Below are 14550 nucleotides of genomic sequence, written 5' to 3'. Positions count from 1 at the left end.
TCCTGGGCAGACCCCTTGGCAAACCCCCTGGTACTCACAGACACTGTTTTTCCCAGATAACTCTGCCAGCAGCTCCACTATCAGCTTTTCAGGATCCTTCAGACTCAGCTCCACACCTGGCTCACTAGGCCGACTGCCTGCGACCACCATCCTCAGACAGCAGGAGGAGAGACAGTCGTCACCCTCCTCCTGGGACTCTGCTTCCCGCCAAAGACACCCTGTCACATGTCCCCTTGGCTTTTATCGTCAATCCCAGGATGCACTGCGGTAGTGTCCTCCCACTGGAACTGCCACAAAAGCCCCTTTGCCACTGGCCAGGTTTCCTCCACTGTTCAACAGGCTCCCCTATTGGATACAATGGGGACACTCCCTCAGACCAAGTGACTCACACCTCGAAACGTGCAACAGGCATGACTAACAGATCAGGCTCCCCTGATAAGCAGATGGAGCATAATAATGCTTTTCCTAGCGCCTATCTAGGAGGGTGCTACAAAAATATAAAACTAATTCCAGGTCTTTAATCAGGGATATCAGGTTCTTTCCTGCAAGAATTACCATAAGCATGTACACTGCTCAAAAAAGGAACACTTTGAAAACACATCAGATCTCAATGGGGAAAAATATCATGCTGGATAACTATACTGATATGAACTGGGTAATGTGTTAGGAACCAAAGGATGCCACATCGTTTGATGGAAACGAAAATGATCAATCTAACCTGAGGGCTAAATTTAAAGACACTCCGTAAATCAAAGTGAAAAAATGATGCAGCAGGCTAGTCGATTTTGCTGAAATTTCATTGCAGCAACTCATAATGGTACTCAGCAATTTGTATGGCCCCCACATGCTTGTATGCATGCCTGACAACATCAGGACATGCTCCTAATGAGATGACGAATAGTGTCCTGAGGTATTTCCTCCCAGATCTGGACCAGGTCATCACTGGCAACGTCAGATGGACCCAAACATAATGCCCCAGAGGTGTTCTATTGGATTCAGGGAAGCATGGGGGTCATTCATTGGTATCAATTCCTTCATCCACCAGGAACTGGCTGCATACTCCCGCCATGTGTATCTGGGCATTGCTGTGCACCAGTAGGAACCCAGGACCCTTTGCACCAGCATCAGGTCTGACAATAGGTCCAAGGATATCATCCCGATATCGAATAGAAGGGTGCCATTCTCTAGCCTGTAGAGGTCTGTGCGTCCCTTCATGGATATGCCTCCCCAGACCATCACTGACCCACCACAAAACTGGTCAAGTTAAAAGACGTTACAAGCAACATAACTTTCTCCACGGCTTCTCCGGACCCTTTCATGTCTGTCACATGTGCTCAGGTTGAACCTGTATCATCTGTGAAAAGCACAGGGTGGACCTGCCAAATCTGGTGTTTAATAGCAAATGCCAATTGGGCTCCACGGTGCCAGGCAGTAAGAACAGGGCAGACTAGAGGATGTCGGGCCCTCAGGCCACCCTCACGAAGTCTGTTTCTGATTGTTTGGTCAGAGACATTCACACCAGTGGCTGCTGGAGATCATTTTGTAGGGCTCTGCCAGTGCTCATCCTGTTCCTCCTTGCACGAAGTAGCAGATACCGGTTCTGTTGATGGGTTAAGGACCTGTCTAGCTCTCCTAGAGAAAGTGCCTGTAAGTGCCTGTCTCCTGGAATCTCCTCCATGCTCTTGAGATTGTGCTCGGAGACACAGGAAACGTTCTGGCAAAGGCATGTATTGATGTGCCATCCTGGAGGATTGGGACTGCCTGTGCAACCTCTATAGGGTCCAGATATCGCCTTATGCTACCATTAGTGACACTGACCCTAGCCAAACGCAAAACTTGGGAAAAACTGATGAGAAGGGAAAAAAATGTCAGTGGCCTCTACCTGTAAAACCATTCCTGTTTTGGAGGTCGACTCATTGTTGCCCATCTAGTGCACCTGTTATTAATTTAATTAACACCAAACCAGCTGAAACTGATAAACAACCTCCACCTAACTAATCAGATCAATATCCCATAAGTTTAACTGACTTGATGCTATAAGGCCCCTTTCACACATGCTGTCCGTTCATTTCATCAGTTCAGTCACGTCAAAATGTATCAGTTTTCCATCTGTTTTACATCCATTTTTCATCCGTTTTTCATCAGTTGTCATCTGTTTTTCGTCAGTTGTTATCTGTTTTCCATTCGTTGTCATCCGTTTTTCATCTGTTGTCATCCATTTTTCGTACGATCCGTTTTTTTGACGGATGAAAAATAGGGCATTCATCCGTTCAAAAAAACGGACATTGACAGAAGTGGATGAAAACGGATGTTAACTGATGATCATCCGTTGTCATCTGTTTTTACAAAGAGATACATTGATGTCCATTTTTCATCCGTCAACAGATGGATGAAAAACGGACAAACAGACCGTATGTGAGAAAGACCGTATGTGAGAAAGGGGCCTAAGTGTTCCTTTAATTTTTTTGAGCAGTGTTGAGCAGTGATCATGAAAAGATTGTTACTTGCGAAACTGTAACAGACACAAAAACACTTAATATAAATTACACAGGGAAAACTATACAAACAGCGCGTGGTCTTTACCTTTTATCAGAAGTTTAAAGAAGAGCATCTGAATTTACACAGCGATTTGGGGTTTGGAACACATAATCCTGTTAAACTGGTTATAAATTATCACATTGTTAATTTAGATGCAGCGCCACCTCAAAAAGAAAACTGGAAACACGCTCATGAAAGGAACATCCTCCTTATACAGGGTCTGCTCAGAATCACGCTTCTGCTCCGCGTCTGCTCAGAACCACATACAGTAAAAATGTCGTCACTAGTCGAGAAGGATGATGGCACACAGGACCAGGGCACAATACTTCACCAAGACTCTCGCCTGCTTCTTAATGATGGGCACAGCATGCCAGTGATTGCACTGGGGACATTCCTCCCTGATATAGTGAGTAACACTCAACTTTTCTTTTTTCAATTTTAGTTGGTAGCAAGGATTTAACATTCAGGGCTCATTCACTGTAACTGTAAAGTACATCTCAATTCGAAGCCAAAAATGTAATATATTTCAGCTTCCCAGCCGCGCATGCGCAATACAGCATACATAGGCGCGATTTATAAGGAACTGTTCCCAACACGCTAACCTCTGTCAGAAGCTGAAGGGGACACAGAGCAGCAGCAGCAGCTGGGTTGTGTGAGTCACTGTGGGTGTATGCTACTGGCACAAACAGGGCCTGTATCTTTGGGATAACCAGTGCTGTGTGTAAAAGGCTGTATAATCTTGGCACAAGCCTTGAGTACACTGATGTTAGTACCTCAAGTTTGTCTTACTATAAAGCAATGTCTTCCCAAAAGAGGGCTGGGGGGGGGGGAGCACAGTTGGAAGGGGCACTATGATGCCACCGTCAGGCCTTGAAGGTCCTAGCTGTGCTTCCTCTGTATCTGTGTTTACACCTCCTGAAGAGTCAGTGGCGACTAGCCAATCTGTGTCATTACTGTTGTCAGGCATAGTAGCTACTCCAGGTGCTTCTGCTGCAACCTACGTCACTAAGGACGATTTTGCATCGGCATTAGCCAACCTTGAGGATAAGATTGCTGCCCTGATTGCAGCATCTCAAGGAGGGAGGAAACGTGATAGATCCCTCTCATCTGTGCCATCCCCTGAATCAGTTCAGCATTGGGCATAGGATGTGGAAGAAGTAGCTGATGATGACCCTATGGAAGGTCAAGCTGAGGTTTCCACTTCTGGGGAGTCAGGGTCAGAGGAGTCTTTATCAGCCTCTCAAACCCAGAGATTGTTATTTCAGTCTCTTACTGAAATGGTCCGGTCTAGATACAAATTTCCTCCCTTAGAGACAGCTGAAAATCTTTTTCCTCTCTAGGCTCATTGCGTCCTCCTCATAGTCCTTGGACATTTCCCATACATCCACTCTTGGAGCAAGAAATGTATAATGATTGGGATCATCCTGATAGGATTTTTGTTCCTCCTACAAGATTTTCTCTATTGTATCCTATGGAGAAAAAATGTTTACTAAGAAATGGAATATACCCACTGTGGATGCTGCCATTTCTTCGGTTAACACGAGTTTAACCTGCCCTGTGGATAATACCCAGGTTTTAAAGATCCAGCAGATAAAAAGTTGGAATCTTTATTGAAAGCCTCTTTTGTTGTTGCAGGATCTGCTATACAATCAGCAGTAGCGGCCTTAGGAGTGTGTCAGTCTTTAAAAGATGCTATGAAGCGAGTGTCCAAGACAGTTCCTTCCCAAGGAGAGTCTGTGGAAGATCTTTCAGATCTGCCTCGCACTTTATGTTTCGCAGTTGATGCTCTTTCAGACTCCATACAGCAAATGTCACGGTTTGCCCTAATGACAGTGCATATGCACAGAATCCTTTAAAGAGCTGGCCTGCGGAATTGCTAAAAAAGCTGACAAACAAAACTGAGGTACTTCCTGTGTGGGAGGGGTTATATAGGGAGACATCCTTTCCGGGTGCCAGTGTCCTTCACCTGTAGGTGGTTATATAACCTATATGTTATGATTTGTGGCTCTGTTTCCCGTAATGTACTTCAAGAAATAGATTTTACAGGTATTAAAAATCAATTTTTCTGCCCTATGCTCACTTTCTGTACTGCATGGAGGAGCAGTGTTGTCTATGTAGAATGGGACTATACATTACCTCCAACTCTCCTCATTTCTACAGCATATGAGAGAGGTGTTATGTAGTCCTGAGAGATAGCTGAGTATAATGTAACTGATAAGAGTGCAAGACAGGCAAGGAATAAAGGAAATGATCAGCTGATACATTTCCTGACAATATTAATAGGCAGGGCTTTTTTTCTCAGAGAATAAGTGCAAGTACTCCTCCTTTCTGAGTCACCCATTTTCTCTGCCCCTACCCACCTTGAGCTCTGTCCCTTATTTTCACACCCTACCCACCCAGTAACCCCTCTATTGGAAAATACAGAACCAAGTATGATTTTATGGTGCTAAGTCATTTTTGGAATTTGTTAACTAAAACAAGGAAAGCAGTAAAATAGATTCCCTGCAGTGAGCAGCAATATACCCTCCCCACATTTGATAGATTCCCCCAGCAACAATCCCCCTCCCCCTCGGCAACAATAGATCCCCGAAGCAACAATGGACACCCTAGCAACAATAGACCCCCTAGCAACATTAGACCCCCACCAAAACTATACCCCCCCAGCAAAACAGATCCACCCAGAAACAATAGATCTCCCACCAGCCAGCATTAACAGACTCCTCCCTCAATAGTAGATCCCTTCCAGCAACAATAGTCCCCCTGCAACAATAGATACCCCTCCAGAGATAACATATCCCCCAGAAGCCAGCAACAGACCCTCCAGCACAAACCAGCACCCCTTGCCATTACATACATTCAGCGCCTGATGTGCCAGAACTGTGTTTTACCACGTTCCCGTTGAAAAAAAAGCCCTGTCAATAGATATTATTTGCACTTGACAAGCATATACGCTAACACAAAACACTTTCCATGGTATGCTTAACAGAACAAAAAAAGCACACATAATAGAAGTTCATTTTTTGGGTGTACATAAATTTTAAGCTTGGGATAGTATCTGTCAATGTATGGAGGATGAAGGCTGCAGAAAATTCAGTAAGTTAGGTTGGCTTCTGAATAATGCCATTATTCAAATATTATCCTCTGTCCTGAATATGCCTGAACCTTTGACCCCAGAAACCTGTTTGCTGGGTATATTAGATGAAATAACATGGTCTAGATATCACAAGATAATGCTTAGAGAAACGCTGTCTATGGCAAGGAAAACAATCACAGTTAAGTGGATTCAAGTGAAGCCCCCTGCTGTTAAGAACTGGATAAGAGCGGTAAATCAGATTTTACCATTGGAAAAAGTATTGTATATGCATAGAGGATGCTCAATGAAATATAATAAAATTTGGGATAATTGGTGTCAATCAACATTAAGCAATGGTTGAATATAAGGAGATAACCAAGAGGATATAGAGGGATGCACATAGTATGATGAGGTAATAAATCTATGATTGCAATGGAGCAAGGGTTTGAGGCACACCGGGACAACGGAGATCAATTAAGCTAAATGGATATACATTGGCATAAACAGATTATGAATACTAAGTAAACAGATAATTATTTGGATATTAAATCATTTTTTATTATTTAATATTGTTTTGTCCTTTTGTTGAAAGGATGGTTGGAATGTTCGTTTTTATGCACATATTGAAATAAAAAGAATTTAAAAAAGAATAATGCCATTATACAAACTGCATGGAACTTTTTTTTAATGATTTTGCATTCAAGTAGAACTGTTGGCAAAACTTCTATTTTCATTTTGGATAGAGGCAGGGAGGATTATAATTCCTGTCAGATTTATTTTCGCCATCTGTGTCCCACTGCAGAGATTTCCTTTCACTTCCTGACCCATAGCCAAACAGAAAGTACAAGGAAATTCCTGCAAATTAAGGGAATTCCTTGGTACCCCCAGGTCACCAGAATTAGTGTCCCTATTGGAAGATTTTCCCTCTATTACTTTTTTGGGGACAACCCAAAATTGTGATTTTTGTTTACTTTAACTATCAATGATGATGGTAAATAGGACTGATAGGATGAATCTCCCTAACAGGCTCACAGACAGCAATAAAAACTGCCAAAATCCCTCTCCGCTCTATCCAAAACAAAAAAAAAAAATGATTTGCCTTTAATTATACTTAAATTACAGTACAAACTGTTTTTCCCAGGTTCCTGATGACTTGATTGCGGAAAACAAGATGACCATCTCTGTTCTGGAGTCATCTTACTTTTTTGACCAGGTATGTTACCTTTTTTGACCTATGCTATGGATCAATACAAGAGATAATATAGGAACAATAAAGGTGTGCAGCAGCCTTATCCAGTCCGAATTCAGTTTCCTGTAGACAGGTGAGTTAAAACCTAATTTCTGATTGGTTGCAGTGGGTAAACATGCACTCTGTAGGTAGTTCTGAGCTGGGAGCCATAGTATATAGCTCATGTTCCAGTGGGGAAATTTCCTTTCACTTCCTGTCCTGGAGACAGGAAATCCCCTCTTCGGAAACTGTCACAGGAGATAATGTCCCTATAGGATTTTTTCCTTCTGTTCCTAATCCAGTGACATCTATAACATATTTGATTTTTATCACTTTCTGTGTTAGTGACTCCAGGGTAGATAGAGTGGGTGGATCTGCCACAGACAGCAATAAAATACTGACCCAACTATCCCATACCTAACCAAAAACTACAAAATGGCTTTAGATATAATATTAGTAATCATCATAATTATATGTATATATTAGTAATTGTTCTCATCTTGTATCAGTCTCTCGCAGATAAGGTGAAAGAAGCTGTGAAAACTTCCCTTGATGTTGGTTACCGGCATGTTGACTGCGCCTACATCTATAGGACTGAGAAATACATTGGCCAGGCCTTTCGAGAAAAATTTTCTGAGGGCAATTTAAAAAGAGAAGATGTCTTCTATACAACAAAGGTATCCTCATTTGCAGATTAAAGGCAATTAGCCACATATAGGGATGAAATTGTGATCTGGCCTAATTTATAAATGATTTGTAACTCTGTTCAGCCAGTGTTGTGATGCAGACACTCCTGCCAGGCAGCAAAGTAAGGTTGGCCACCTTACTGTTCCCTACTACTGTTAAGTGATAAAGCTTAATCCAGGACCCCATAGCTTTTTGCTTAGACAGTGACAGAACAGCAACACACAGATGGGTCAGCCTGGCACATTTCTCTCCTGTAAACATGTTCATAGGGCTATACTGACAGCACTTTGGGAAGCAACAGAGTTTCTATTGGTTTACAGCACTGGCCTTCCTTCCATTCTGAATGCTGCTGCACAGGGAAAGCTAATATAAAAGGTAAATTTGAGTTTTTATAATAGCTGTATTTAAAAATACATATTCCTAAATAAATACATTATTGGTTTGAATTACATTTTTAGATATGCCTAGAGTTCAGCTTTAAATGTTTTTTTTTCCCTTAAAAAATTATTTAAAGTGGTTGTAAACTTCAGACAAGAAATATGAATACAAAATATCCATTCGTAGTGTGTACTTGTCTCAATTAAAGTGTTACTAAACTCAGAACCTGCATTCACGATATCTGGTCTCCCACAGTACACAGAACATGGAAATGCAATTATTTTAGTAAAAACAATCTGGTAAATACTTTTCTCATCAGCAGTATATAGCAGTCTTGTGACTTCTATCAGTATCCGGTGGAGCACTGGTAAAGCTTTTAGGAGGGGTTTTCTGACTGTCCTATGAGACTGCAAGACCCCTCTGTCTGGATAGTGCTGATTGGCCCTGTGCTGATCACATGCACTCTCCCAAGAAAAAAAAAATCTCTCTAGCAATACACACCAAACTGAGTGTGCAGCCTGACTCCATAGACTCTGTGTTATCAGGAGATGGTCTGGAGGAACAGAGAAGCCAGGATCAAACAGCCTTTTTACACAATGTGGAGGATTAACCCCTTAGGTTCCAGGTATAACTGCACATACAGACTGAATTTACTGTAGTGGGTTTCATAACACTTTTAGAGCACTAAGTGTCACTTTTTGTCTGCTGCTTCATTCCTCTGCTATCAGCATGAATCACTTCTAACAAGTTTTCCTGGCACCAAGAGAAAAATGGTGACACAGGGGAGGGACCTTTGGCTGATTGACAGCTACAGCTCTGTTCATTTGTGCTGTGCGGAGCTCCAAACAGCTCTCAGAGCTCTCTGCACTAAACTCTGCAAAGTGTGACTTGAGCTCTCCACCCCCCTTTTTCTTAACTCTCAGACAAGTTTTAGAATTCAGCACTTTGAACAGATGTAGAGAAGAGAGGCTGCAGATAAACAGGTACAACTTATGTATGAATATTTGTTTCATCTCTGTGTATTACCCGATGCCAGTCACTTCAGTGCATATACAGTGCCTTGCGAAAGTATTCGGCCCCCTTGAACTTTGCGACCTTTTGCCACATTTCAGGCTTCAAACATAAAGATATAAAACTGTAATTTTTTTGTGAAGAATCAACAACAAATGGGACACAATCATGAAGTGGAATGAAATTTATTGGATATTTCAAACTTTTTTAACAAATAAAAAACTGAAAATTTGGGCGTGCAAAATTATTCAGCCCCTTTACTTTCAGTGCAGCAAACTCTCTCCAGAAGTTCAGTGAGGATCTCTGAATGATCCAATGTTGACCTAAATGACTAATGATGATAAATAGAATCCACCTGTGTGTAATCAAGTCTCTGTATAAATGCACCTGCACTCAGAGGTCCGTTTAAAGCGCAGAGAGCATCATGAAGAACAAGGAACACACAAGGCAGGTCCGAGATACTGTTGTGGAGAAGTTTAAATCCAGATTTGGATACAAAAAGATTTCTCAAGCTTTAAACATCCCAAGGAGCACTTGCAAGGGATAATATTGAAATGGAAGGAGTATCAGACCACTGCAAATCTACGAAGACCTGGCCGTCCCTCTAAACTTTCAGCTCATAGAAGGAGAAGACTGATCAGAGATGCAGTCAAGAGGCCCATGATCATTCTGGATGAACTGCAGAGATCTACAGCTGAGGTGGGAGACTCTGTCCATAGGACAACAATCAGTCGTATACTGCACAAATCTGGCCTTTATGGAAGAGTGGCAAGAAGAAAGCCATTTCTTAAAGATATCCATAAAAAGTGTCGTTTCAAGTTTGCCAAAAGCCACCTGGGAGACACACCAAACATGCGGAAGAAGGTGCTCTGGTCAGATGAAACCAAAATCGAACTTTTTGGCAACAATGCAAAACGTTATGTTTGGCGTAAAAGCAACACAGCTCATCACCCTGAACACATCATCCCCACTGTCAAACATGGTGGTGGCAGCATCATGGTTTGGGCCTGCTTTTCTTCAGCAGGGACAGGGAAGATGGTTAAAATTGATGGGAAGATGGATGGAGCCAAATACAGGACCATTCTGGAAGAAAACCTGATGGAGTCTGCAAAAGACCTGAGACTAGGACAGAGATTTGTCTTCCAACAAGACAATGATCCAAAACATAAAGCAAAATCTACAATGGAATGGTTCACAAATAAACATATCCAGGTGTTAGAATGGCCAAGTCAAAGTCCAGACCTGAATCCAATCGAGAATCTGTGGAAAGAACTGAAAACTGCTGTTCACAAACGCTCTCCATCCAACCTCACTGAGCTCGAGCTGTTTTGCAAGGAGGAATGGGCAAAAATTTCAGTCTCTCGATGTGCAAAACTGATAGAGACATACCCCAAGCGACTTACAGCTGTAATCGCAGCAAAAGGTGGCGCTACACAGTTTTAAATATCCAATAAATTTCGTTCCACTTCATGATTGTGTCCCACTTGTTGTTGATTCTTCACAAAAAAATACAGTTTAATATCTTTATGTTTGAAGCCTGAAATGTGGCAAAAGGTTGCAAAGTTCAAGGGGGCCGAATACTTTCGCAAGGCACTGTATGTAAGGGTTTACAATCACTTTTTCCTTTCTAGTAGCTGTACAAGTTCTGGAGGAAGCAGATCCCAATACTGTATGTCATTGCTCTATAAAATGGCAGGCAGAAGCTTTCCACATGTCAGCTTGACATTCACAAATTCAGGCAAAAAGATGGGGGCTTATTTACCATATTAATTATAATGATATATTAATGGCAAGAGATACAAGTTCAAGGAGAATTAGGCAGATGTTGCCCACAATAAAGGATTTAATCAATTCGCTGACCCACACTCTTTTCTGCTTCAGAACATCTAATGCTGGCAGATAAATGTAGTGTAAGGCCCCTTTCACACATGCGGACCATTCAGATCCGCCTGTCAGTTTTTCAGGCGGATCTGAACGGATGCCCCATGCATCCCTATGGGGCAGCGGATGTCAGCGGAGACATGTCCGCTGACATCCGATCCGATCCTGTCCGTCAAATCCGGACGGATGGAAACCCTATTTTCCATCCGTCTGGCGGATCGGATTGGATGAGAACGGACCGCCTGCCCCCATAGAGGACAGCGGGGACCTGACAGCTCCGTCTCCGCACACACAGCGGAGACGGCGCTGCCATCCACCTGCTCAGCGCGGGATCAGCGGATCGATCCCCCACTGAGAAAAACGGAGTCCGCCAGTGTGAAAGGGGCCTAAGGCAGCACCTTCTATACTCTATACTATGTTAAGTGGCACTGTGTCACGGCAGCTCATTAATATTGAATAGGCTGGCAGTGCACCCAAATGTATAGAAAAATGCATTATGTGTTTTTCACGCACCACACACATGATTCACATATGTTTCCTTGTGGCCTACAACCTAAACCTGTTGTGTTGTACTAACTTGGTGCAATGGGGTGCCATATCAAATAAATGACACTGCAACCCAGTGCACTGTGTGTAATGCATTGTCATGAGTTGTATTAAAAATGGTAAAATGTGTGTTTTACCTTGTGTTACTGCAACACAACAGTGTAAAATGGGTCTTTAATGCTTTTTAAAAATTACCTTTGCATATCAGTCTACGGCCTCTGTATAGGGCCAGCGGCAATGAGGCTTGATGGGCAGTCTGCTTTCCACGTCAGTTTGAGGAGCCTCTGAGATGATTCAGAATTCATTGTAGGTGCTGTTGACCCTCTTCAGTTGCTTTTGCATTCCCAAAGCATTGTTTATTGTACAAACTAAGTTACGTAGGTATGGACCATAGGGTGAGTACCTGGATTAATAGATGGCTTCAGGGGCAAGACCAAAGGATGGTGATAAATGGCGACTATTCAGAATGGTTTGGTGTGGAAAGTGGGGCCCCCCAAGGATCTGTCCTGGGACCAATCCTGTTTAATTTATTCATAAATGATCTGGAGGATGGAATAAACAGCTCAATCTCAGTATTTGCGGACCATACTAAGCTAAGCAGGACAATAACTTCTACGCAGGATGTGGAAACCTTACAAGAAGACCTGAACAAAATAATGGGGTGGGCAACTACATGGCAAATGAAGTTTAATGTTGGAAAATGTAAGTCAATGCATTTGGGTGCCAAAAATACGAACACAAGTTACTCACTAGGGGGAGAACCTCTGGGGGAATCTAGGGTGGAAAAGGTGGGGGTCCTAGTAGATGACAGACTCAACAATGGCATGCAATGCCAAGCTCCTGCAAGCAAAGCCATCAGAATTTTGGCATGTTTTAAAAAGAGGATTCACTGTAGAGATAAAATGATAATTCTCCCACTCTACAAGACTCTGATCCGGCCACATCCTGAGTATGCCGTCCAGTTCTGGGCACCGGTCTTCAGGAAGGATGTGATGGAACTGGAGAAAGTCCATAGAAGGGCATCAAAGATAATAAAGGGACTGGAAGACTTCAGCTATGAGGAAAGGCTACAGGTTTATTCTCTCTGGAGAGGATACACTTGAGAGGGGATATGATATTAATGTACAAATACTGTACTGGTGACCCTAGCATAGGGAAAAAATATTTTTAGTGAAAGGAAATTTAAAAAGACTTTAAAAAGAATCAGTACAACCAACCTGTTGGTTTTTCAACACATGATAATTATTGTATTCTAACGGAATACAATTGCGCAGCGGGAGTGATTCCCCCATCTTTCCTTTATGTATGGCCAGCCTAAAGCCTGGTGCACACTATTTGTTTTTTTGGGTTGAAGGAAAAAAAAACTGTCAGCTCCGGTCAGAGCAACTGTACTCACTATGTAAGTACAGCGATCTCCCCCTGCTGAGCTCTTGTGTTCTGACAGGGAGATGGCCCCCCTGTCATTGGCTGAGAGCGCTGATCGGGAGCTGGTTGACTGCTAGTTTTCCAGCATGCTCGTCCGACACAGGACAGACTGACATACACACGGGCCGAATGTTGGCTGTTTTTTTTTTTGAACCGGCAAATGTCTCCCAACATTCGGCCCATGTGTATCCAGCTTTAATCTCCTGCTTGTTGTTGGATTCCCTGCTTTTACCAAATCTTTTCACGAAGATACAAGTTTCATTTCAAGCATTCCTTTTAATTAAATTTAATAATTTCAATTTAATTTAATATTTATTAACTGGAAAATAACAAAAAAATCATTTTCGTTTAATGTAATAGTTGATATTTACTATTTTACATTTGTTTATTAATATAAAATTGAATTTTAATTAGGTGTTTTATTGTCATTACTGTCTCATACCCAATGGAGGCTGAGCTGATAAGAGGGTTTCCCTCATAGCTCCTGTCTAATACCCCCTGCAGTTGGTGACAGGGTGTACCAAGACAAGGAGTGACATAGGTGTTTGTGCAAAGCATTTAAAAAGATCAGGCACCAGAGGAAATTTTACCAGGAAGATGTCAATGTGACAGTGTCCATAGCTGCTGGAGATCACCCTTGGAAAGAGTAAGCAAAAACAACAACAATTTTGATTTCCATGAAAAGCGCTTAGGACTAGTCTTATCAATTCTTTGGCTGTGTAAATGTAATTTGCTGTAAAGTCAAACGATTGTGAGATTAAGGCTCCATTCACACCTGAGCGTATTGTTTTAAGGCGTATTTTTTTTTTTGTGTTTTTCAGGCGTTTTTTTGGGCGTTTTTTAGGCATTTTTTGCAGGTGCTTGGAGGCAGGCATTGACATCTAACAAAAACGCTTGTAATCTGCCAAAACAGAAGCTCAGGTACTTTTTTTGAGCTTCAGGTGTTTTACTTCAGGCGGCAAAATGATCATATGGGAACATGGGCCATTGAAATGAATTGGATTTTGCTTGTTGGGCATTTTGAGACTTCAGAGATGAGCGTTTTATGAGCTGAAAAACGCGCAGGTGTGAACAGGGCCTAATCCATTAAAAAAATTACAAAAATGTATTGCATGTCACAGGAATTAAAATAAGATAGAAAAGGTACAATCCATTTGGCTGCACACCATGGCCAGTCCAAGATTTTTATTGTGCAATCTTTACACAAAAAATGTCCACCACCAGGACACAGTCAGGCTAGATCAGATTGATGCATTTCACACAACCTTTGTGCTTATTCATAACCTAGCAAAACTAAACAAACAATCCTTAAAGAGGTCCACCCTCACCTGTCACGAGTGTCGAGTGATACAATTAGTGGTTCCTAATCACTTGAAAGTTTCTTAAAATGACTGTATGTAACACTATGTGAATAAACCAACAAAATGTTACAAAAGAAAAAGTGTTTCTAAAATAATTAATAATAAAAATAAATAAAAAATGTAATATTAAAAGTGTTGCAAAAATGCAATGTAAAATAAAAATAGATTCTTAAAGACAAAACACATGATAAAGTTTGGTATTATCAGAAAAAAACAATGTGTAAGAGTCAGAAGGTAAGCCATGTCATACATAGGATAACAGGATGCAGGTCTGGTCATAGGTCACATGAGCTTACAACCATTCAGCAGTTCTCCTTAGTTGTGTTGTACCTTAACCTTCTTAGCGGTATTCCCGAGTGTGGCTCAGGGTCAATTTTCAGTACCAAAAGCGGTAACCCTGTGCCACATTTGGGATTACCCCA

At 41.9% G+C, this 14550-nt stretch overlaps 1 pseudogene across 1 annotated transcript in view; it reads left to right on the top strand.

Annotated features, from left to right (window-relative positions):
- The first annotated feature begins 2690 nt into the window (after window positions 1-2690).
- LOC309552733 (aldo-keto reductase family 1 member C23-like protein) overlaps window positions 2691-14550 on the top strand; it is a 103688-nt pseudogene continuing 91828 nt past the window's right edge. The window contains exons 1-3 of the transcript in view: window positions 2691-2944; window positions 6753-6824; window positions 7349-7516. The product of the transcript in view is annotated as an aldo-keto reductase family 1 member C23-like protein (transcript). The remainder of the gene's footprint in view (window positions 2945-6752; window positions 6825-7348; window positions 7517-14550) is intronic.

This window comes from Pelophylax lessonae (assembly GCF_965119305.1).
Source record: "Pelophylax lessonae genome assembly, chromosome: 4".
Taxonomy (NCBI): Eukaryota; Metazoa; Chordata; class Amphibia; order Anura; family Ranidae; genus Pelophylax; species Pelophylax lessonae.
Note: the sequence above shows the minus strand (reverse complement) of the source record. Positions and strands in the feature narration are given on the sequence as shown.